The sequence below is a fragment of the Carcharodon carcharias genome, chromosome 18, assembly GCF_017639515.1.
Source record: "Carcharodon carcharias isolate sCarCar2 chromosome 18, sCarCar2.pri, whole genome shotgun sequence".
Lineage (NCBI taxonomy): Eukaryota > Metazoa > Chordata > Chondrichthyes > Lamniformes > Lamnidae > Carcharodon > Carcharodon carcharias.
The window spans coordinates 99,773,889-99,797,724 of NC_054484.1; the positions used below are offsets into that span (position 1 = coordinate 99,773,889).

Here is a 23,836-nt window from a genome sequence, read left to right on the forward strand (position 1 = left end):
ACCGTCAGCACAAGACCGGTCCCGGTCATCACCGGCCAGCTGGATGGCTCTGGTTTCGAATTCTGTCAGAACTTTAATTTCCGGCATCCCTCCACCTCTCTGCAACCTTTCCCTCCTGTTGTGAGCCAGTTTGTCCTGCATGGATAGAGGTGGGGAGAGTGTATCAGGATGCCAGCCGGGCCAGATGATAAGTATGCCTGGCCTGTGTGGGTGGTGAGTGATCCCTTGGACAGGATGAGGATAATGAAGTTGTGTATGAGAGAATGAATGGTGGTGTCCCTTGAACTGGCAGTGAGTGAGGGCCCAGTGGATGAGTGATGGGTTTGTGAGTGTGTGAGTTGGGAGCGATGAGAAGAGTGACTTACCCTGGCAAAATGGAGGAGATCATCCAACCTTTTACGGCACTGGGTGACTGTCCTCTTCTGAAGGGCATTGGCACTGACCACCGCTGCCACCGCCTCCCAAGCTGGGTTGGTGACTTTGCTGCCCATCCTGTGGCCAAAGCCAGGGTAGAGCCCATCTACAGCATCCAGTAGTCGCTCAAGGGACCCCTCATTGAAGCGGGGTACTGCTGTCTATTTTCCTTTGCTGGCCATGTCTCCCAGGCAGCGGTGGTGAGCTGGTGGCAATGAGAGCTTTGCTGCCTTTTGAAGATGACTGTCCGTGTGATGCAACGGCGGGTGGGTGAAGGAGAGCCCATCCACCATGGAAACCGAGTGTTTCGTGGAAGTGAATAAATAATGAGGTGGGCTCGGGACAATACGGCATTGAAACCCATCATTTTCAGCAGCAGCTTGGACTCCACTTCACCTGCCTGCTACCACACTTAGTGCCATTCTGGGAAAATTCCACCCATCGTCATTTTTAATTCCAGATTTTTATTGAATTCAAATTTCACCATCTACCATGGTGGGATTTGAACCCACACCCCCAGAGAATTCCCCTGGGTCCCTGGAATATTAGGTTAGTGACAATACAGCATCACCTCCCCTTTCTTGTACCTTTATAACCAATGACTACTTATTGAAGTGCAGTCACTGCTCTATTCGTCCTTCAACCACAATCACTCATATAAAATTTCTGGACTTTTATCTCTCTTGCTGTTTATGGGAGCTTGTTATGTGCACGTCAGTTGCCATATTTCCCACATTACAACAGTGACTACACTTCCAAAGTACTTCCTTTGTTATGAAGCGATTTGGGGTGTCTTGAGGTTGTGAAAGGTGCCATATAAATGCAAGTTACTTCCTTCTTCTCTCGGTTACATTGTGATGTATGTCCAAATTTGGATAAGTTTAGCGTTACAATCTAGAATGAAGGCGATTAAGAGGGAACTTACTGAAAAATATCGGTTAATATTAAATGGTATTTAAAGGTACAAAACTATTTAATAGTATGTCAAGATGATGGGACTAGAGGACATAAATGCAAATTAAGAAAAGTAAATGTGAAACAAATATTGGGCAAAACATCTTTACTCAATGAGTAGCAATGATTGGATTAATCTACCTGGCAATATAATAAAGACAAATGAATGAAAATACAATTAGGCACCATGGGTGGAAGTTAATCTGGCCAATGGGATTGGGCTGGGATGTGGGGGATGCCATAGCATTGGAAGGGGTAAGCAGGGAGTGGAGTGCTCATTGTCTCCCTGACTCCATGCAATTCAGTCAGCTGTGGGTAGGTCAAGAACTGACAGACCTTGACCTAGGTTGTGGCCTAGATGATTCATTTTTAATGACCAAACCTGCACTTCTGAATGATCCATTCTCCCATGTAAGGAACTGGAAGAACCATACCAACACCTCCAAGTTGTCCATTGTCTGAATGCAAATGGTGGCCACCATTTTTTTTGTATTCATTCAAAGGATGTGGGCTTCGCTGGCTAGGCCAGCATTTATTGCCCATTTTAAATTCCGGTCCATCTTTGAAGTGATAATTGACATCAGCAGGTGTGAAATACCAGAAGAGAGTTGCCTGGACATGTCCTATTTATAAACAATGTTGGAAACTTCCAGAAACTTGACCAATTTGCGGTTGCCTTCAAGTCAGGTGACTTCTGGCAGCCATCTTAAGTCAGTGTTTTAACAGGCTACATGATCACTCAATTCCATAGTTATATCAAATAATTAACCAATGGATTAGCTAGCAGTTCTGAGACCTTCATTAGTTGATACTCAATATCGTTTGTGTTGATTTACAGTGATACAATGAATTGCCTCTGTAATCTTTCCTGCTCCTTTTGTCTAACAAACTTGCCATTAACGCTCAATTGCGACATAACACTGTTGCCACTTATAAAAGTCTGTGACGTGTTCATGTACCCAACTTTAACCATGGCCAGGATTTTGCATTGGTCGGGTCGGGTCGGCTCGGTGGGAGCGGGCGTGGGTGGTCAGGAACCCGACCGCCACCTGCGATTGGCTCTGCGCCGCCATTTAACGTGGGCAGGCCAAATAAGGCCCGCCCAGTGTAATGTGTGACTCCAGCATCAGCGAGAAGGGGTGGGCGGGGGAGGGAGCTCAATGTCTGCCCGGTCCATGCAAAGGCTACCATTGACTCGGAAGATCGCAGAATTGCAGAATGTCAATGCTGAACACGGCAGGTGGGAGGGCGGGTTGGCGGTGCAGTCGGCCGTGTGGTTTTCGGGCGAGTGTCTCACTGCCCTCCTGGTGTAGCTGGCAGCACTCAGAGAAATACTTGTTCCCCAGGGACGGTGGGGAGGAGGCCCTCACAGCCTCACCATGAATGCCTGGGAGGAGGTGACATCCAGAGTCAGCTCCTGGTTCAATGATCTCCTCCGATCGGGAAGGGTGAGTACCGTGTTGGCATGGGTCATTTAGCACAGCAGTTAGGAGCGCCACCCACCTACCCCCCCCACTCCCCCTGGACCTTCTTAGAGTGTGAGAGGCAAATGTCAATGAGGCAGCATCTAGGCAAGGGGGTGAGCCCCGGCTGCTTGGAATGAGTGTTTGTGACTCCGGTGTCACGAATCGGCTGAGCCCTGTGAGGTGTTCCTCAGGTGGGGTTGGCCAGGCTGCAATGGAGCTGCAGATACAGGGTGGACTAATCAATGCTCCTCTGTCCTTTCAGGAGAAGACAGCCCACAGTAACGCAGAGAGGCTGGGGACTGGCAGAGGATTGCCCTACCTTCTAATCCTGTCCAGATATGAGCAGGAGGTACTGGAGCTGGAGAGACTCCATCCACCCAGGTCAACCAGCCACGGTGAGGTTGGGGTGCTACAGGGAGGTAAGAGTGCAGTGCACTGAGGTCAGAATGTCTGTCATAGCGACCATTCCACTGTTATCTCTACATTAACATGAGCCTCGAACACGGAATCCCCATTGATAATGGAAAGATGAGGGCACCCTGATCTGGGTGCCAGGCATGCACAGTAATGACTTCAACTAATGAGATGTCCTTGTTCTTCCTTTCAGGCTCATCAGAATCCCGTCGGGGTCAGGAGCCTGAATGCCCACCTCTGACCCCAGAGGACACAGATGATAGAAACTTACCAGCGTCACACCCTCTCAGCCAGGCAAGCACCAGCACAGATACCAGCACCTCAGTGGGCATTAGATCAACAGATATTATCTCCGTGCACATTGGTGAGGGCACTTCACACTCTCATGAGGTGCAGGTGCAGGCAGAGATTGCCCAGGGCACCAGCAATCAGAGGACAGCTGGGGGCCAGGAACATGCTCAGTCAGTGGCTGATGATGGGCCTCTGGAGGTGTCCCTGAGGAAACAGATGCTGGAAGTCCAGCAGAGTGTGTGGGAGGATCAGGTGGAGATACATGAGGGAACGTGTGCCATGGTCTCTGTGATGGAGGAGTCCATGTGGAGCACAAGCAATGCAATGACCCTCATGGCCGAGCGCACTGCCTCCTCCATACACAGAGTGGTGACTCTCATGGAGAGGCTCCTCCAGGAGAACAATCAGGGCTTCCTGGGGACGTGATCAGACCTGCAAGCCCTCACAGCGGCAATGACCTCAGGCGGTCAGTGTCAGTGTGGAAGATGGATTAGGCACCCAGTATCCCAGCTCGGTGCCCATCCATCAATGATGAGCAGGGAGGCCCAAAGCGACCTCACGTCGGTGCAGCAGCTGCCTGTCGTCGCTGCAAGCTCCTCTCAGGGCACTCCAGATGAGGGCGGCAGCTCCTCCGCCCGTCTGCCAATGACTGTGGCATCTGGTGAGGCTGTGACGACTGGGGAGATGCCAGCTGCGGCGCTGGCAGCTCCCTCCCAGGTGGGACCAGCACAGACTCCACGGGCCAGAGGACGATCACCAAGGTCATCGAGGCCAACAGGACAGCAGAGTGAGCAGGCTGGCTCAGATACCAGTGCCAGCGAGGGGGGAGCACCTAGACGTAGCACCCACAAACTTAAGCACCTTAAGCACAACACGGGCTTATCATTAGTGATATTTTTTCCCCCACTTTTAAGTTAGTTATTAGTATGTATGATGGAGGACACCTTTCCATTTAATTTGTTTTATGTATGCCAGGCACCACACCATTAAATGTGTTTGTGATCAACAAACCTCTGGGTGCTTCATTAGTTCTGCAGGTGAAGGGGAACCCATATGTTATGAGTGATTTGTTTGTCATTGAGCTTTATTGAAATGGTACATAGTGCATGTTGTTCACCAAGCAAATATCCTGGTCAGGTATCAGGCATGGGGCCTGCAGCCCTGGTATGTGGTGGTTCATCGTTGGTAGGCTAGCTGAAGGAGCGTTGGATCAAAGCCTCCCAGGTGTCCCTGCCTCCCTGGATGTTGGCCAGGACAGTGTCTATCCCCTCAGCATTCTCCTGACTGTGCTCGTTCTCGGACTCACCACTGGACTCATCGTCTGCTGCCAGAGCAGCTGCATCAACATCTTCCTCCTCCACTGTGTCCCCCCTTTCCAGTGCCAGATTGTGGAGAGTGCAGCATGGAACCACTATCAGTGACACACGATCTGGGGGTTTTTTGGGGTGCGCCCCCTGAGCAGTCCAGGCATGAGAAGCGCATCTTGAGAAGACTGATGGCTCTCTCCACCACAGCCCTTGTGGAGCCGTGGCTCCTATTGTACCGCTGCTCAGCTTCTGTTCTTGGATGGTGGAGAGGCATCATGAGCCACCTTCTGAGGGGATAGCCCTTGTCACCCACCAGCCATCCATCCAGCCGGGCTGGAGCACTGAAGAGCCCCGGCACCTGGGAGTGTCTGAGGATGTAGGCATCGTGGGAGCTGCCTGGGTACCTTGCACAGACTTGTAGAATCTGCATCCTGTGGTCACACACTATCTGCACGTTCATGGAATGGAAGCCCTTCCTGTTGACGAAGGCACCGGGCTCACCTACTGGTGACTTGATGGCCACATGTGTACAGTCTATAGCACCCTGGACACGGGGGAAGTCAGCAATGGCCGCGAAGCCTCTGGCTCACTGTGTCTGGCTGGCCTGGTCCCAGCGGTAGTGGATGAAAGTCAATGCACATCTGAACGGAGCGTCTGTCACCAGCTTGACACATCTGTAAACAGCTGATTGGGACACTCCACAAAGATCACCCACTGACCCCTGGAAAGAGCTGGAGACAGAGAGGTTGAGGGCAGCCTTGACCTTCAGAGCCACTGGCATGGAGTGTCCACCCACACAGTCAGAGCTGATCTCAGAGCTGATCATCTGACAGATGGAGGTCACTGTCTCTCTTGAGAGGTGGAGCCTCCTTTGGCACTGCACCTCAGACATATTGAGGCAGCTGCATCACCGCCTGTAAACCCTGGCAGCAGGATAGTGGCGTCTTCTGTGGCCCCTTCTGCCTTGGACTTCCTGCTGGCCCTGCGCCCCTTGTGCCTGCGCCTGTCGTCCCATAGGTGGCTCCTCTGGAGGCTGAATAGGGACTCCTGGCCTCCTCCCCCTTCTGGCCCTCGCTTCCTCCTCAGAGGAGGTGCCTCCAACAGAGACCACAATCCTCATTCCCAGGGTAAGGGAAGGCTGTCTGATACCTGGAAGGCCCCAAGTGTTATGACTCCTCCGGAGTCCTGAACTGAAACCTGTTATTTCTGTCAAAGCAGCTCTGAAGCAAAATGAAGATGTCCTGTTCACACAAGCAAGCAGCAGTAAATTATAACCTAATGTACTAACAACTCGCATTAGCGAGCCCACTCACCCCTCTTATCCCGCCTGTGGATGAGGTTTTTGAAAATGTGGCCTACCCGCCTGCCCATTGTACCCATGAGACTCCCTGAAAATCATACGGGCTGTGTAAAGACAAGGACAATTGGTGCCTCTAGGGCCTTAACTGGTCCATTAATTAGTGGCGAGCGCGCTTCGGAATTCATAGCGCACCCACCTTCTGAAATATCGCAACAGTGTGCAGTGATGTCGGGACACACGCCTGATGTCATCATGTGGCATTTTACATTCTGGCGTGTTGGGCCCACCCCATATGTTGTGATTTGTAACCTATAAATAGTGTTTAGTGTGTGACTTGTCGTCTGGATTGTTCCTTGGTGATTTGAGAGGAGTTAATTCACTTACTCATCATCTTGAGAGTAACCTAATCGAGGGTTAGCAAATGAAATTCATTTTGATCAAAGCAGAGTCAGGCGTTATTCACCGCTAGAGCTTTGCTATGAGGTAAGACCTCAGCTGGTTCCTTCATGAGGAATTAAATAGGGAATTAAGGATTTGACTGGTACCTTTGCATATGGTTATCAGTTTACTGAAACCCTACAGCTTTCTTGTATATTCCAGAGATGAAAATTAGAAGAAATCAATATTATAATGTTGGGTACAGATTCCGTGCCATCTGCCATTATGATGATTTTATTATTGGATGTGTGCTAATGAGTGAGCAGGCAAGAAGTAAAACATGGCAAGCAGGCTAGTAGTAGCCCTTAGTTTGGGAAGGCCGATGCTGTAACCCACCTTTAATATGACTATAGTCTCCAGTCAATCAGGTCCAACCGAGCCTCTTCAAAGTCAGCCAAGGAAGGGTTTGATAGTTCAGGCCCTCCTTCAGCTTTGTTCTGCTTCCTGTAACTTGCCCAGTAAATGGAAAAGCAGTTCAGAGATGCTACAAGTTTCAAGAGCAGGTAAAGTGACACAAGCGCCATTCTTGGGAGCTCATTGTGGTGTCATGGGCTTGCCATTTCTTGTTGGACTGCTCCCCACTCTCCACATCAACACAAGCATCCTTGCAACACACTACCTGGCCAAACCAGCTGGAAAATAAACAGTCTCTTCACTAACCAATCAAGTAAAACCGGACCGACATCTCCAGCATTCTCATAATTAAAGAGTGAAAGTGTTCAAAGAGATGAACAAAGGAAGCATACAGTTTCTCTCCTGGGCTGCCTGCAGCAGTGTTCTTCATTAATCTTTAGGTCTTGGAGATGCCAAGCCAAGTCTGGCATATTGGTAAAACTATAGGGCAGAATTGTCCCAGATAATTTGCACTAAGTGCGGTAGTGGGTGAGAAAAAAGACATTTTACCCACCGGTCGCAATGGTGGGTTTTCATGCCATATTGTCCCCTTCCTGCCTCATAAATTATGCAGTCATGGGAGAATCTAAAACTAGAGGTCAGTGTTTAAAAATAAGGGCTTGTCCATTTAAGGCAGAAATGAGGCAACATTTTTTCACTCAGAGGGTCGAGTGTCTTTGGAACTCTCTTGCTGAAAAGACGGTGGAAGCAGAGTCTTCGAATATTTTTAAGGCAAACGTGGAAAGATTCTTAGTAAGCAAGGGGGTGATAGGTTATCGGAATATGTGGGATGCAGGTTTCAGGTTACTATCAGGTCAGACTGATCTTATTAAAGGCTCAAGGGCTGAATGGCCTACTCCTGCTCCTTGTTCGTATGTCATGGGGAACACAGGATCACTGTTGGCAGGCCTGTGATTGGCCCACCACGCCATTGCCTCACTCGGGGCACCACATTTAAAATGCAGGCACGTGCACACTTCTCAATGCTTGCAGCCCAGGACTGCTCTGCTGAAAACATAGTCCCAAAAGCCAGGAAGATTGCAGACCCCTGACTTAGTGACTCATCCCTGGGACACCTTCTGGCACTGTGGAAGTCAGCCGTGAAGTCCTCTATCCCTGATCTGGCCAATCAGTCCCACTGCCCCAGCTTAGGAGGCAGTGGAAGAGGTTGTCAGTGCCAATGCTGCACACAAGAGGTTGGCAATGCAGAAAAGGAATGAATGATCTCATCTTTGCCGCCAAGGTGAGTCAACCATCTCATTACTCTCAACTCACTCACTTATAAGCCCTTCACACATTCATTGGCATCTCACTCAATGTCAGCTCAAAGAACATCAACACTCGCTCTCACACACACACATCTCCATCTGGCCTCATGTCCTCTGTAGAGCGGCTCCTCATCTCATCCATGGCTCCACTCAGCACACACGCATGCCTGGCATCCTTCCCATTTGGCCTGGCATGTGCCTTACTCACACTCTCTCCACCTGTCTTTATGCAGGACAAGATTGTGCACAATCACCAGGAGAGGTTCCAGACTGGGGGTGGATTGCTGGAAATCAAGGTCATCGCTCCAGATGAGAGTCGAGCGTTGGAGCTGGCCGGAGAGGATGTCGACTGTTTCTGCGGAGATGGTGAGGTTGGCAGCGGGCACCCATGTGAAGATCCTGCCCCACGTCAACCCTCTCTCAACACTACTCTGAGTCCACTGTTCTGTGTTCAACACAGCTTCCACTTGTTCTCCTAGGCACATCTAGCACGTCACACTCAGGCACCCGTGACCCTAACCGCGGTGCCAAGAGCACCTTGGATGAGGACCCTGAGGGCAGCACCATTGAAGACCCATCATGGCGTTCACCCACATCCTCTACCAGCGCAATGACACACTCCCAGATGCAGAGTAGCCTCGGGATCACAGTCTGGTGAGCACAGCGCACAGTCTGTTCCACAGCAGACTGAGGCAGGGACATCCTTTTTTGCCGGCGCTTGGAGGACTGCTGGAGGCAAGGAATCTGCTGACTCCGAGTCAGAGGATGAGCCTCTGGGCTTGGTTCTCAATCAGCTGTTGGAGCTGCAACGACAATCAGGGGAACATCAGGAAGGGATGTCTGGTGCAATCCTCAGTTTGGGGGAGTCTGTCTGCCTTCAGCCCGAGGTGATAGTGTCAGCATGCCAATGCATCAAGGTCAACACTGGCAGGATGGTGGCTACCATGGAGATGTTGGCCTAGGATATCAGTCCTGCACTGCTGCTGGAGCCGGACTCCATCGCTGACTCCATAGTTGGCCTCCAGCAGTGTCAATGCGAGAGGGGTGCGGTGCAGTTTGATCTCACTCCAGCTTTCCCTCCTCCTCAAGGAGCCAGCCAGGACTCCCTAGGCACACATTGGGAGGAGGATCAGCAGAAGCACACCTCCAGGGCCATCCACCCAAGTGACTCGGAGTGTCTGGATGCTCCAAATCCCCTATTCCTGTGATATCTGCAGCCCCAGCAATGAGAGACTGAGGAGGGTGCCATGCCACACAGGAGGACCCTGAAAGCAGGCTGGGGCCCTCCAGAGGACAGGATCATCATCAACAGGGCGTAGCAGTCAGCAAGCTGCCTCCCCCTCTGCTGTGGATGCTGGGGGAGAACCAAGAAGTGGTGGCAGGGTTAGGAAGGTTAAGAAGATGTAACTGCACAGCCTGGGCATGAGTGTTAATCATTTGTACATAATGTTCATGGTTGGAAATAAAGTCCCAAAAATATCTCCTTGTCTATTGCTCCTTGTTATGATGAGCAGTGTTCTTGTCACTCAGTTGTGAAACCTTGGTCCCTGTACAAGATAAAGGCAGGTGTCTCAGTCCAAGGCCTCTTCCCTGTGCAGTGTGTGACCTTCAGACCAAAGGGATGGTCCGGCCTCACACTCACTGGATACATCAGTGATGCCTACACCTCGATGGTGCTGGTCATTGCTGCCAGAATGTAGTGGGCAGGTGTCACAGAGTTCCATCATTCTCTCTGAGTGCTCTCAGCACCTTTAAGGTGGGGCTGGCCCCCAGCTCTTCAGCATCTGTGACTGGTAACGCTGTGGTCCTGAAGGGGATGGGTGCTGAAGGCTGATAAAGGGTCAGGATCATTTCACGTTTCATGGCTGCATCTCTATGATATGACCTATGACTTAGGGGGAGGCGATTGTGTAGTGGTATTGTTGCTGGACTAGTAATCCAGAGATTTAGAGTAATGCTCTGAGGACCCGGGTTTGAATGCTACCACAGCAGATGGTGGAATTTGAATTCAATAAAAATTTGGAATTAAAAGTCTAATGATGACCATGAAACCATTTGTTGTAAAAACCCAATTGGTTCACTGATGCCCTTTGGGGAAGGAAATCTGTCATGCTTACCTGGTCTGGCCTATATGTGACTCCAATGTGGTTGACCCTAAAAGGACTAGCAAGCCACTCAGTTGTAACAAACCGCTACAAAATCACAAAAAAGGAATGAAATTGGGCAGACCACCTGGCATCGACCTAGGCACCAGAAACGACAATGGCAATCTCAGCCCTGTTGACCCTGCAAAGTTCTCCTCATTAACATCTGGGAGCTAGTGCCAAAATTGGGAGAGCTGTCTCACAGACTAGTCAAGCAACAGCCTGACATAGTCATCATCATGGAATCATACCTTACAAATAATGTCCCAGACACCACCATCATGAGTATGTCCTATCCCACCAGCAGGACAGACCCAGCAGAGGTGGTGGCACAGTGGTATATAGTCAGGAGGGAGTTGCCCTGGGAGTCCTCAACATTGACTCTGTCCCCTATGAAGTCTCATGGCATCAAGTCAAACATGGGCAAGGAAACGTCCTGCTGATTACCATATACCACCCTCCCTCAGCTGATGAATCAGTGCTCCTCCATGTTGAACATCACACTGAGGGTGGAAAAGACACAAGATGTACTCTGGAATGTACATGAATGTACTTCAATGTCCACCACCAAGAGTGGCTCGGTAGCATCACTACTGACCGAGATGGCCGAGTCCTAAAGGACATAGCTGCTAGACTGGGTCTGCAGTAGGTGGTGAGGGAACCAACAAGAGGGAAAAACATACTTGACCTCATCCTCACCAACCTGCCTGTCGCAGATGCATCTGTCCATGACAGTATCGGCAGGAGTGACTACCGCACAGTCATTGTGGAGATGAAGTCCCAGCTTCACATTGAAGATACCCTCCATCGTGTTGTGTGGCACTACCACCATGATAAATGGGATAGATTTCAAACAGATCTGGCAACTCAAGACTGGGCATCTATGAGGTGCTGTGGGCCATCAGCAGCAGCAGAATTGTACTCAAACACAATCTGTAACCTCATGGCCCGGTATATCCCCCACTCTACCATTACCATCAAGCCAGGGGATCAACCCTGGTACAATGAAGGGTGCAGGAGGGCATGCCAGGAGCAGCACCAGGCATACCTAAAAATGAGGTGTCAACCTGGTGAAGTTATAACACAGGGCTATTTACATGCCAAACAGCATAAGCAGCAAATGATAGACAGGGGTAAGTGATCCTACAACCAACGGATCAGACCTAAGATCTGCAGTCCTGCCATATCCAGTCATGAATGTTGGTGGAAAATTAAGCAACTCACTGGAAGAGGAGGCTCCACAAATATCCCCATCCTCAATGATGGAGGACTCCAGCACATCAGTGCAAAAGATAAGGCTGAAGCATTCACAACAATCTTAAGCCAGATGTGCCGATTGGATAATCCATCTCGGCCTCTTCCGGAGATCCCCAGCATCACAGATGCCAGTCTTCAGCCAATTCGATTCACTCCACATGATATCAGGAAACGGCTGAAGGCACTGGATACTGCAAAGGCTATGGGCCCTGACAATATTCCGGCAATGACTGGTGCTCCAGAACAAGCCGCACTTGTAGCCAAGCTGTTCCAGTGCAGCTACAACACTGGCATCTACCCAGCTATGTGGAAATTGCCCAACAAAAAGCAAGACAAATCCAACCCGGCCAATTACTGCCCCATCAGTCTACTCTCCATCATCAGTAAAGTAATGGAAGGGGTCATCAACAGTGCTATCAAGCATCACTTGCTCAGCAATAACCTGCTCACTGATGCCCAGTTCGGGTTCTGCCAGGGCCACTCAGCTCCTGATCTCATTACAGCCTTGGTTCAAACATGGACAAAAGAGCTGAACTCCTGAGGTGAGGTGAGATGACTGACCTTGACATCAAGACAGCATTTGAGTAAGTGTGGCATTAATGAGCCCTAGCAAAACTGCAGTCAATGGGAATCAGATGGAAACCCCCCGCTGGTTGGAGTCATACCTAGCACAAAGGGAGATGGTTGTGGTTGTTGGGGATCTGTCATCTCAGCTCCAGGACATCTCTGCAGGAGTTCCTCAGGGTAGTGTCCTAGGCCCAACCATCTTCATCAATGCTTCATCAATGACCTTCCTTCCATCATAAGGTCAGAAGTGGGGATGTTCGCTGATGATTGCACAATGTTCAGCACCATTCATGACCCCTCAGATACTGAAGCAGTCTATGTCGAAATGCAGCAAGACCTGGACAATATTTCCAGACTTGGGCTGACAAGTGGCATGTAACATTCACGCCACACAAGTGTCAGGCAATGACCATCTCCAACAATAGAGAATCCAACCATTGCCCCTTGATGTTCAATGGAATTAGCACCACTGAATCCCCCACTATCAACATCCTGGGGGTTACCATTGACCAGAAACTGAACTGGACTAGCCATATAAACATTGCAGCTACAAGAGCAGGTCAGATTCTAGGAATCATGCGAGGAGTAACTCACCTCCTGACTCCCCAAAGCCTGTCCACCATCTACAAGGCACAAGTCAGGTGTGTGATGGAATACTCCCCGCTTGCCTGGATGAGTGCAGCTCCCACAGCACTCAAGAAGCTTGACACCATCCAGGACAAAGCAATCCGCTTGACTGGCACCACATCCACAAACATTCATTCCCTCCGCCACCGATGCACAGTAGCAGCAGTGTGTACCATCTACAAGATGTATTGCAGGAATTCACCAAGGCTCCTTTAACAGCACTTCCAAACCTATGGCCACTACCATCTAGAAGGACAAGGACAGCTACATGGGAACACCACCACCTGGAAGTTCCCCTCCAAGTCACTCAACATCCTGACTTGGAAATAAATTGCCGTTCCTTCACTGTTACTGGGTCAAAACCCTGGAACTCTCTTCCTAACAGCACTGTGGGTGTACCTACACCACATGGACTGCAGCGGTTCAAGAAGGCTGCTTACCACCACCTTCTCAAGGGCAATTAGGGATGGGCAATTAATGCTGGCCCAGCCAGCGAAGCCCACATCCCATGAATGAATAAAAACAAAATGACTTGCAGTCTGTGCAAGTGAGCTGCCCTCAGCCAGACAGGAGTCAGACATTCACAGAGGGTTTGTGAAGATCTGTAGAGTGTCCTCTCTGCATGTCAACATCTTCCTCCTGGAAATGAGTGACTATTAGGGCCTCCGCTGTGTCCCCATGACATGAGCCTGAGCACTGAGGGTATGTGCGCTGCTGTCAGCCACACAGGAGTCAAACATTCACAGGCGCAAGGTGAAGATGTCAAGACTGTCCTCACTGTATCTCGTCATCATCATCCACAGACATTGCGGCTATGAGGGCCTCCCAAGTGCACCTGCCTCATCTGGCCAGTGCGATGGCCTCATTTGATGTCCCCCTCATCAGAGGAGATGTGCAGTTCTTCGGTCTCTTCCTCAGCAATGGTCCTCCAGCCATTGCAGCACCAAATTGTATAGTGCAGCAAGTGATAATGATGCGCAATACTCTCCGTGGACTGTATTTCAGTGCTCCATTGGACCTGTCAAGGCACTGGAACCTCATTTTCAAAATGCCTATTGTTTGCCCCACCAAAGCCCAGGTGGAGTCTCATTATACTGTCGCTCTGCTGCAGTCTGAGACGAACAGGCGTCATCAGCCACGTCCTCTGTGGGTGGCCCTTGACCCCGAGGAGCCAACCCTGCAGCCTCAGTGGATCCTGGAAGATGTCAGGGATCTGAGACCTACTCAGGATGTAGGAGATGTGGACGGTCCCTGAAAATCATGGGCAGACCTGAGGAAGTGTTTGTGGTGGTTGCAGACCAGCTGAACATTCAGCGAATGTTCAACCTTTGCGGTTGATGTAGTTGACCCTTTGTTGCCACAGAGATCTAAGCACCACGTGGAGTGTAGTCAATGGCACCCTGCACCTGTGCAAAACCAGAGATCTGCGCAAATCCCAGCATTCTTCCTTCCTGGCTTTCCTGATCCATGAAGATGGCATCCATGTCCCCGTGGCGCCAAATCCTGCAGCAGGTGGCATATGTAACTGACCAGTTCCCTAGACACACACAGCCTTTGGTGACACTAGTTCTCAGTCATCTGCAGGAATGGCAGGTGCAGTCTATAGACCCTGGGTCTAGCGAGGCTCCTACGAGCGACGGCTCTCTGTGGATCTTCAGCTGCGTACACAGCAGGCCCTGCTGCCCCTTCATCTTGAGGGAGGGGCTCCTCCCTTTGCTGAGCCAGGCGCCTCTGCTGCTCTCTTCTCCTTCTTCTCTGCTCCCTGTAAGCCCTGAGGCACACCGCTAAATCACCAGGCTCCATGCACCTGATGTTCTCCTCCTGCAGGATCAAAGGGAGAGACACGTGGATTAGCATGGCAGTACTAAGAACCTGTCTTGTTTAAGTCTGAAGGCCCCTTCATGCATGCAGCAGAGTGCTGGCCACCACTTGAATGGCCAATGTGTAACACATTGGCTTTCTGAAACCCCACCCACCTCCACCCCAACCCACTTGACCGATTGGTGGCAGCGTTGGCCACTGGACTGCAGGCCGTGCTCTGAGCTCAGGTGCAGACATTCTCCTAACCCACACTGCAAGGCTGTGCTGTTAGCTTGAAGCATGATGGATACTGGTCCAAACCTTAATGAAGACATTGCAAGAGGCTGTGAGTGCCTCCACCAGTGACTGCTCCATGGCTGCCTTTCCCAAGGGGATTCTACAACTTGCCCAGTCGGCCAATTGTTCTGCTGCCCACTGAAATGCACATTAATTTGCAGCCTGCACCTGAGGGGTGAAAAGTTCGGGAGCATTTAGTGGCACTTTCATGCTTTTGCTTTGCACGAGTGGGCAGAGAAGTTTCAGAGGTCCAACCCCAAACATCTCAATGGAGCTGCAGCTGAACGGCCTCAGCTGTGGAATAATGCTCTTTTTCAACAAGCTTTTCCAATCGCTTGGCCACTTCCCTCACCCTCCCCCACCCTCCTGGCATGTGCTAGTTTACTTCCTTCACTCTGTGCTGCCTTGACCCCCCCCATCCCCTCACCCCTGGCCAGACCTGCATGGGAGCCCTTGCATTGGCAGCTCACTGAAAGCCGGTGGGAAAAAGTTACTTGTCTGTGACCCCGCCAATGCGTGGTGCCTCTTCCTTGATGTCCTATGGACGATGCTTGCAAGTGCAAAGTTGTGGGCACTCACCTCCGAGCTCCGTTCGAAGTTCAGGTCGCCTGGTGCAGGCCTTTGAAAGGCAGTTGTGAAGCACATTGTTCTGAAGTTATGGTGACATGGGGGGTAAATTTGATGTGGGGGTGAATGACTCCGGCGAGCAGGGCTTATAATGAGATGCTAAAGGTCCTGATGTGCAAATTTATGTCCTGTTACTGTATGACCCTGTGTAGTACTCCATCAAAGTGCTGGAATGTTGCCTGTGTGTTTTGCATGGGGCAGCAGTGAAAGACCAACAGAAAATACTTGCTGTCTTACATACTTGGGCTACCTACTTGAGAAAGGAAATTTATTATAATCTCACTGTCCTGAGACGTCACATTCCTCCTCATGTGCCAACAAGTTCTCTGGGTTGTTCTGGCAGCATTCTCTGGACCACCCTAATGCATGGACATATGGAATTCAAGCTGCAGACATGGGTGGAGTCTCATGCATTGTGCCATTCCTGCCCAAATTGCTCCCTGATAGGAATTTTCACCCTTCTAGAGCTTTGCAAAATTAACCAATACAACACATTGGTGTTTAATAAATCAGAGCATGTCTGCCATTTATCCTTAACCCTACAGAGGGTCCTACTTAGGACTTCCCACCTCCTCTGACAGGCATTTTGAAACATTGGTGAATACAAGTTCCATCTACGATATCTTTGAACCAAAAGAAATCAAGCTGGCATTTCATAGGCATGATGGTCGCTAGCTAAAAAACACAGATATAAATCAATTGGCAAAAACTCAGAGGGATGATGAAGGGGCTTTTTTTTTTAACACAGCGACTTGTTATGATCTGGAATGCTCTGAAAGGATAGTTGAAGCCGATTCAATAACTTTCAAAGGGGAATTGGACTTATATGGCGAAAAGGGGATATTGACAGGTCTGTAGGAAAAGAACTGGGGGGTTCGGTTAATTGGAAAGCTTCTCCAAAGAGCCAGCAAAGACATAATGGGCCTAATGGTCTCCTTCTGCGCTGTATGGTTCTATGGTTATCTTATTTCAGTCGTGTAAGAAAGTTACTGACACTAAAATATTAGCAGTGTGACTGATGAGGCCCAGAATGCTAATTGCACTTTACAATAATTTGATATGACCTAGATGCTGAAGGTCACAGGGTGCTAATCAGTACCTAATTCGTCCTCCTGCAATTATATTATTGCCATGGTAACTTGTGAGGATATTGACAATTTTAAAATAAAACACCACTTGGGCTGATGGGAGTGAATAAAAAATCAGGTCTAACTGGCTCATTAATAGCACCAATACCACCACATGTCATCTGAGCTATTCCTGTCTCCATGGAAACAAATTTAGATTTATGTGAAGGAATTAATTATTTTAAGGGGTACACAAAGCATTTGCTGTTTTCAATTCCCAGCGTGCACACTATTGTAATTAGTTCTGTCTTTCCAGCTTTTATTTATTTTTTTTGAAAAGATGGTGGCACTGAGACACTGCCTTAAAATGAAGGCATCATGTGAAATCCCTGCGAGATGGGCAGTTAGCTCCAGTATTCTGCACTGGTGGTTGGGTAACAGCTTCAAATCGACAAAGTAAAAGTTCTTGAGCTTGGCACGGGGCGTTGCATTTTGCACAGAGGCCAAAATGACGGCATGCATGCAGTCAATAGGTGTATTATCCAGTCCTGGGATGCCATGATACCTAGAGAAATGTGTTATGTGACCTGTTGCTCCATCGGAACAGAAGGGGAGCTGTGTAACTCAAGTCATAAGATACCTAACTCCATCATGATGGAGAGCGAAACTGGCACTGTATGCACGACCAGTGCCCAAAATAGAATGACTCAGCATTGTATCCAATCCTGGGCATCAACTTTATGAAGGACATCAAGAAATGGAGAGGGTACAGAGGAGACTTATTGGAGTGGGACCCAGTTGAGGGGCTTCAGTTATGTGGAGAGACGGAGATGCTGGTGTTGTTCTCCTTAGAACAGAGAAGATTATGAGTAGATTTAATAGAGGTGTTCAAAATTCTGAAAGGTTTTGATAGAGTAAGTAAGGAGAAACTGTTTCCACCGGCAGACGGGTCAATAATCAGAGGACACAGTTTTTAGATAATTGGCAAAAGAACCAGTGGGAAGGTGAGGAGGATTTTTTACGCAGCAAGTAGTTATGATCTGGAATGCACTGCCTGAAAGGATGGTAAAGGCAGATTCAATAATAACTTTCAAAAGGGAATTGGATAAGTATATGAGAACAAAATATTTCCAGGGGAGCAGAGGGAGAGCACAGGATGGGACCAACTGGTATCTCTTTCAAAGAGCCAGCATTGCCACAATGGATCAAATGGCCTCTGTCTGTGCTGTAATATTCTATAACTCCAAGGCAAAGATTCACGGCCTGCTGTGACTTCTGTGTTATTGTTGGTGACTTGCAGGTAGCCTATTGGATCTGCAAATAAAAACAAAATGTTGGAAAGACATAGCAAGTCCATCAGTACCTGCAAAAACAGATTCCCATTTGAGCTGCAGACTCTCAGAACACTCAAATCTGCATCAGACCCCTGCAGCCTAACTCGCTCACCTTGTCCTTCAGGGATGGGAAACTACCACCCCAACCTGATCTGGCTCCAATCTCACACTCCATGGTCAACTCAAGATGCCCTCACAGTAACTCGAGATGGCCAACAATTACTGCTTTGTCAGCGCCACTCGCATCAATATCTGAATTTGTTCTTTATATATGATCCATCATGGTCTCCCAACTTCTCAAGTCACTGCTCCTCAGCCATCCCAGATAGGTCTGGGGCAGTCTATTTGATGTGTTGATGCCACTGGTACCTCGGGGTCCGCAGTTCATGCCACCTTATATCATGGGCGCTGTCCCTTGTTTTTCTCAGTTCTTCTCTGTCGAGTGCTGCACTGATGTCACACTCTGTGGTATCCAATATAATCAAGGCTATTGCTCTCCTCTCCAGTTCATCAGCTCTGAGGAAAGCAAAATGTTCTGCACCAGCTGCTGTATTGCTAGTTGTAAAACACTACAGTCAACATACCAGGCATATAAAGAGAGAATACTGGAGAACGCAGCCACTTAAGTAACAATTCTGTTGTCATTTGTTCATCAAGGGCTCCCAGAGGGATTCAATGCTGTGATGCTGGGATGAAAATGAAAATGTGGAACATGTCCATGTTAGATTATCGATTACTGGAGACTTTCACCCTGACTTTGACTCAGGCCACAAGTGTAAGTTAATGAGTGCCAAAGTGGGAATGATTCCTTGCCCACTGGATGGAAGTGAGATTTCAGCTATCAGGAAGCCACTGCCATGGAGTGATCAGATGATGAGGATCAGGATAGCATTGTGGTTGGGGATGGGTGAGTGAGGGGAATCCAGGGGAAGCTTAATGTTTTCCAAGGATCCATTGGGGCCCTCTTGCCCCTCCTGACTCACAGGAAACCATTAAAAAACAATTGAACTTATTCCTCAGTCTTCTGACAACCATCTTCATTACTGCCAGCTTTCTCCTTGGAGCATCCCAAAACATTTTACAGTGAATGAGGTACTTTTGAAGTGCAGTCAGTTATAATATAAGAGACATGGTGGGGGTGGGGGGGGGGGGGGGGGGGGGGGGGGGTGGGAGGTGGCGGCGGTGGGTGGGGGGGGGTGGTGTTGGTGCGGGGGGCGGGGGTGGTGTTGTAAGGGGGTGGATTTTGTCAACAGCGTGCCATTCCTGACAGCGTAACCGGAAGTTTACCTCACTTCCGCTCTCTTGCTTTTTCCTGTTACCCACGCGGTTACAATTAAAATTTCAAGTTCCAGCAGCATGCACGGGAAACACTCGCGACCATACAGCAGGAGAAGCTTTTCAGTGGTGAAACCCCCCATCGGCTCACTGACAGTGTTGCAGCTATGGGTGGGCTACCAAGAAGTCTCCTGGACAAGCCGGAAGGCTCTGTATCAAGGCCAAAACTTTCTTACCCAACTCCATTGTCATTACTATAAGACTAATGGAGAGCACAACAGTGACATAGGTGTTTCTTCAAACTTAAATTTCACTTGTAAATATTTTACATTGCATTGGTTTCACATTATTTATGTATAGATCATTGTTATTTGTTGAGACTTAGCTTAGTCAGAGAACTAAATGTGCTGGCTGGTTGGCACGCATTGATGATTACAGGGGAGTTAGGGATATTCCCTTTATTGTAGGAGAAACAATGTTGTGTTTTTTGTTCAGTTTATTGAATGCTCAGGTTAGAGTCCAGTTTTTTACTCATCACTCTGTGGGAAATGGCATGCTTAGCTGGCTATTCCAATCTATGCATTGTGAAGAACATTGTCCCAGATCAGTGTCAGCAGGGATAATTGAAATATTGTGGGTAAACTTAAAACCCTGTAAGGACTCTGTTAGCCAATACCCTGAGATGGACCTATATTTGGACAGTACTGACACCACCTTTTCAGCCCCTCATTTTTTTACCTTGATTGGTTGTTTCTACCACACCTCCCCCCACCACACCAGACACCAGGTCCTTCTCGCTTCACTCCTCCATGCCCCTGACCCCACCATCGGGCCTCCCGTGTATTCATTTTCCACTCCTCCATGCTGAAGCCTACTTCGCACCTCCACCCCTCACCACTGACTCATCCCTGCTTGTCTCAAGTCTCCACATAAGCTGCCATTCTCCTGCCCCCCTCCCTTGTGCAGTAGAGTTATAAAACTGCTGACCTTGCACACAAACTGCACACAAAAAGCAGACTGGCACATCCAGCTTCAAACAAACCTGATCCAGTTGCCTGGAGATTCTTGTGCACCGCTGGCTTTAACTTGAAGGTAGGACATAATTTTAAAAAAGTTTTAGACTAACAAGTATTCGCAGCATACAAATGTATTACAAGTACTAACCTGCCACAGGGTGACGTGAGGCTCGATACATTGCAAACACGCTGCTGACTTAATCTCTGCGTCTCAACCCGTCACCAGGAAATCAACATTTCGCTTCCTGGCTCATTAGGTCACTCCGCACACCATGTTTCCAACTCTTGCAGCCTCAATAAAATCCTCCCCCCACCGTCCCCACCAAGATAGCCAACTTGCGCAGAGCAAGGCCCTGTAAGAATCTCATTGAACTTTATGATGTTGGTTGATGGATAAACATTGGCCAGGTCCCTGGTCTTCTTCAAAATGGTACTACAGGACCTTTTTCAGAGAACAGATTGGGCTCAGTTTAACGTTAAAAGACGTTACCCCTTCAGTGCTTCACTGGAGTGTCAGCCTGGGGTTTATGTGCCCGAGTTTCTGGATTGGAACTTGAGCTGGTGGCTTTTTTCCTCAGGTTCCATTGAGCCACAGCTGACACCGAGGCGGAATTTTCCAGCCCCTCACGCCGGAGGGATCTTCCGATCCCGCCGATGTGAACGGAGATTTCAATGGCTCACCAGGGAGCTGGAAGATTCCGGCCCGAGGAACAGTGTGAAGTGTTGAAGCATTAATACTGAGTGGCCTTGAAATTCAACGTCCCCTGAAAAACAGACATGGGAATCGTGATGTGCAATTAATTCACGCCTGTTGCTTTCGATGCAGGCAGCCTGCCAAACTTCATGCTGCCTGCTCATTTCACGTTTGTAATGTTTCGAATATCTAAGGTCACATGTGCGGCTAGTCATCTGAATTTTGTAGCTGCATTTCTCAATGGACAGTGGTCCATAGCCTAGGAAAGTTGTCCAAAGAGGCATCAGTGGTCAATGGGACATGTCCACAAGCATGACCCAGACCTCCCTGTCGCTTGCCATTTCAACACTGCACCCTGCTCTCATGCCCACATGTCTGTCCTTGACTTGCTGCATTGTTCCAGTGAAGCTCAATGCAAACTGGAGGAACAGCACCTCATCTTCTGACCAGGCACTTTACAGCCTTCTGGACTGAATATTGAGTTGAACAACTTTAGATCTTGAACTCTCTCCTCCTCCCCACCCCCTTTCCGTTTCTTCCCCCTCCCTTTTGTTTTTTTCCAATAATTTATATAGATTTTTCTTTTCCCACCTATTTCCATTATTTTTAAATCTATACCTTTTATGCCCTTTTAATCTTATTTCACCCCACCCCTACTACAGCTATCTGTACCTTGCTTGTCCTGTTATCTATTCTTAATTAGCACATTCTTTTAGATAATATCACCACCTTCAACACCTCTTTGTTCTTTTGTCTGTGACATCTTTTGGTTATCTCCACCTATCACTGCTTGCTTGTCCCTACAACCACCGCCCCCCCCACCTTAAACCAGCATTTATTTCACCCCTCTCCTATTTTTATTTTGTTCTGTTGAAGGGTCATGAGGACTCAAAACGTCAACTTTGCTCTTCTCCGCCGATGCTGCCAGACTTGCTGAGTTTTTCCAGGTATTTCTGTTTTTTGTTTTGGATTTCCAGCATCTGCAGTTTTTTGTTTTTATCGCTGATGTAATTAATAAGTCTTTGGTTGCTGTTCTGAACAAATGTTTTTCTAAATGTGATTGCAAACCACTGATGTCAATTGGATTATTAGAGCTGCAATCAGATGGAGGTCATTATGTTTAATTGAATGAAGCAATATTCTGTGAGTCTTTCTGAAGAATAGTTTGCTGGAATGTATAGTCACTGAGAGCTATTGGGCGAATAATATTTCTCGTAATGTGGCTGGACAATATGCGAAATGCTAATCATCACTGTTAATCCATTGCACTTGGCACAACGAATCTAGTTAACCCACTCAATCCCAAAACATACCAGGTGATTGACATCTTAGGGAAGTGGGTTAGATTGACATGGGGGGTGGGGAGGGGATTTTTCCCTCGTCGGGTGGGCTCAGTGGGGGTGGACGGGGGTGGTCAGGACGCCAACGGCTGCCGGCGATCTGGACCGGACCTCAATGTCACACTGACTGGCCAATGAAGGCCCGCCCAGTGTGAAACGTGACCGGCAGTGCTCAGCGCTGCCTGTGTGGAGGGGGAGAGGAGGGCGAGCGTGGAGGTTGGTGCCTGTGCACATTCGTACGCTTGAAAATCTCCCTGGGGCACAGAGCTGCTTCAGGGAGATGAGCAGTTTAAAACAATAAAAATAAACTTTTCTTAAATGTTAGAAAACATGTCCCCTCATGTGACTCTGTCGCATGAGCAGGGACATGTTATTCATTAAATTTAAAGTTTATATTTTATTTTTATTTGCTTGTGGATGAGATTTCCTAAAAAATGCAAAGACCGCTTGGTCTTTTCACCTGCCGGCCAACCGTTGGACGGGCAGTGAAAAATTCATTCAATTACTCTTTTAATGGCCTTAATAGGCCTTTTAATTGTCAGCAGGCATGTTGCTGACTCTGGCACGCACCTGCTGACTGAAATACTGCGTGAGCGTGTGATTATGCCAGGACACTCACCCGATGTTATCGCACGTCATTTTATACTCGGTTGGGTCGGGCACCCATGTGCCCAAAGAGCGGAAAATTCTCCCCCTGGTTCTTTGTAGTCTCTTTAGTGGGCACGGCTCAAGCCAGAGCCCTCCAATTAAGGACATATCAGTGTCTTATTCAGTCCGTGTGAGGCTAGTCTGGATGCAGGACGATTCTCTGCTGTTAGGGTTTTAACATTTAAGAAATGGGTAACCAAGTGTTCGTTATGACAAATGAGTTCAGGAGAAGCATCTTCGTTACCCTTGATATATTAATGGGATGAGATCTCACTCCAGGTGCCCCTTCCCCTCAAGGATGCAGCCAGGGGCACTTGGGCTCTGATAGAAATAAGGACCAGCACCCAGATACCCTGGGGCCATCCACTCAGGTGAGTCTGGGAGTGTCCAACTGATCCCAACCTCCTCTATCTGTGAGCCCATCACTTGCAGCTCCACAGGCCAAGGAGGGTGCACCTCCCCCACAGCAGGAGACCCAAAGCAGGCCAAGGCCTCCAAGTCTCAGCCCTCCAGAGGACGCCTGCCAAGGTCATCACAGACAGCAGAGCGTAGCAGTCAGCAGGCTGCCTCCATCTCTGCTGTGGATGCCGGGGGTGCACCAAGACATAGCGGTAGGGTTAGGAAGATCAAGAAACATTGGGAGCACAACAATGGCACGAGTGTTCACCACATGTTTATACTTTCCACCAATGTAAATAGTATTGTAACCGTTCCACATCTCCTCTTGTGTGTGCCTCCGGTGTATACTGAGTTGTCTTGTGCTCGATCAGATGTCACATAATGTTCCCTCCCCACACTTATTGCAGATTTCACATTCTGTGCCTCTGGTTGATGTTGTGTGCAGCCATCACGTTACAGTGTGTGTCCCTTCTCAGCTCATTCCCGACATCACTGATGC

The 23,836-nt window shown here is 48.9% G+C and overlaps 1 long non-coding RNA gene across 1 annotated transcript in view; it reads left to right on the forward strand.

Annotated features, from left to right (window-relative positions):
• The first annotated feature begins 20,276 nt into the window (after window positions 1-20,276).
• Window positions 20,277-23,836, forward strand: part of LOC121290314 — a 48,320-nt gene continuing 44,760 nt past the window's right edge. The window contains exon 1 of the long non-coding RNA XR_005945765.1: window positions 20,277-20,332. This is a non-coding gene — a long non-coding RNA (uncharacterized LOC121290314). The remainder of the gene's footprint in view (window positions 20,333-23,836) is intronic.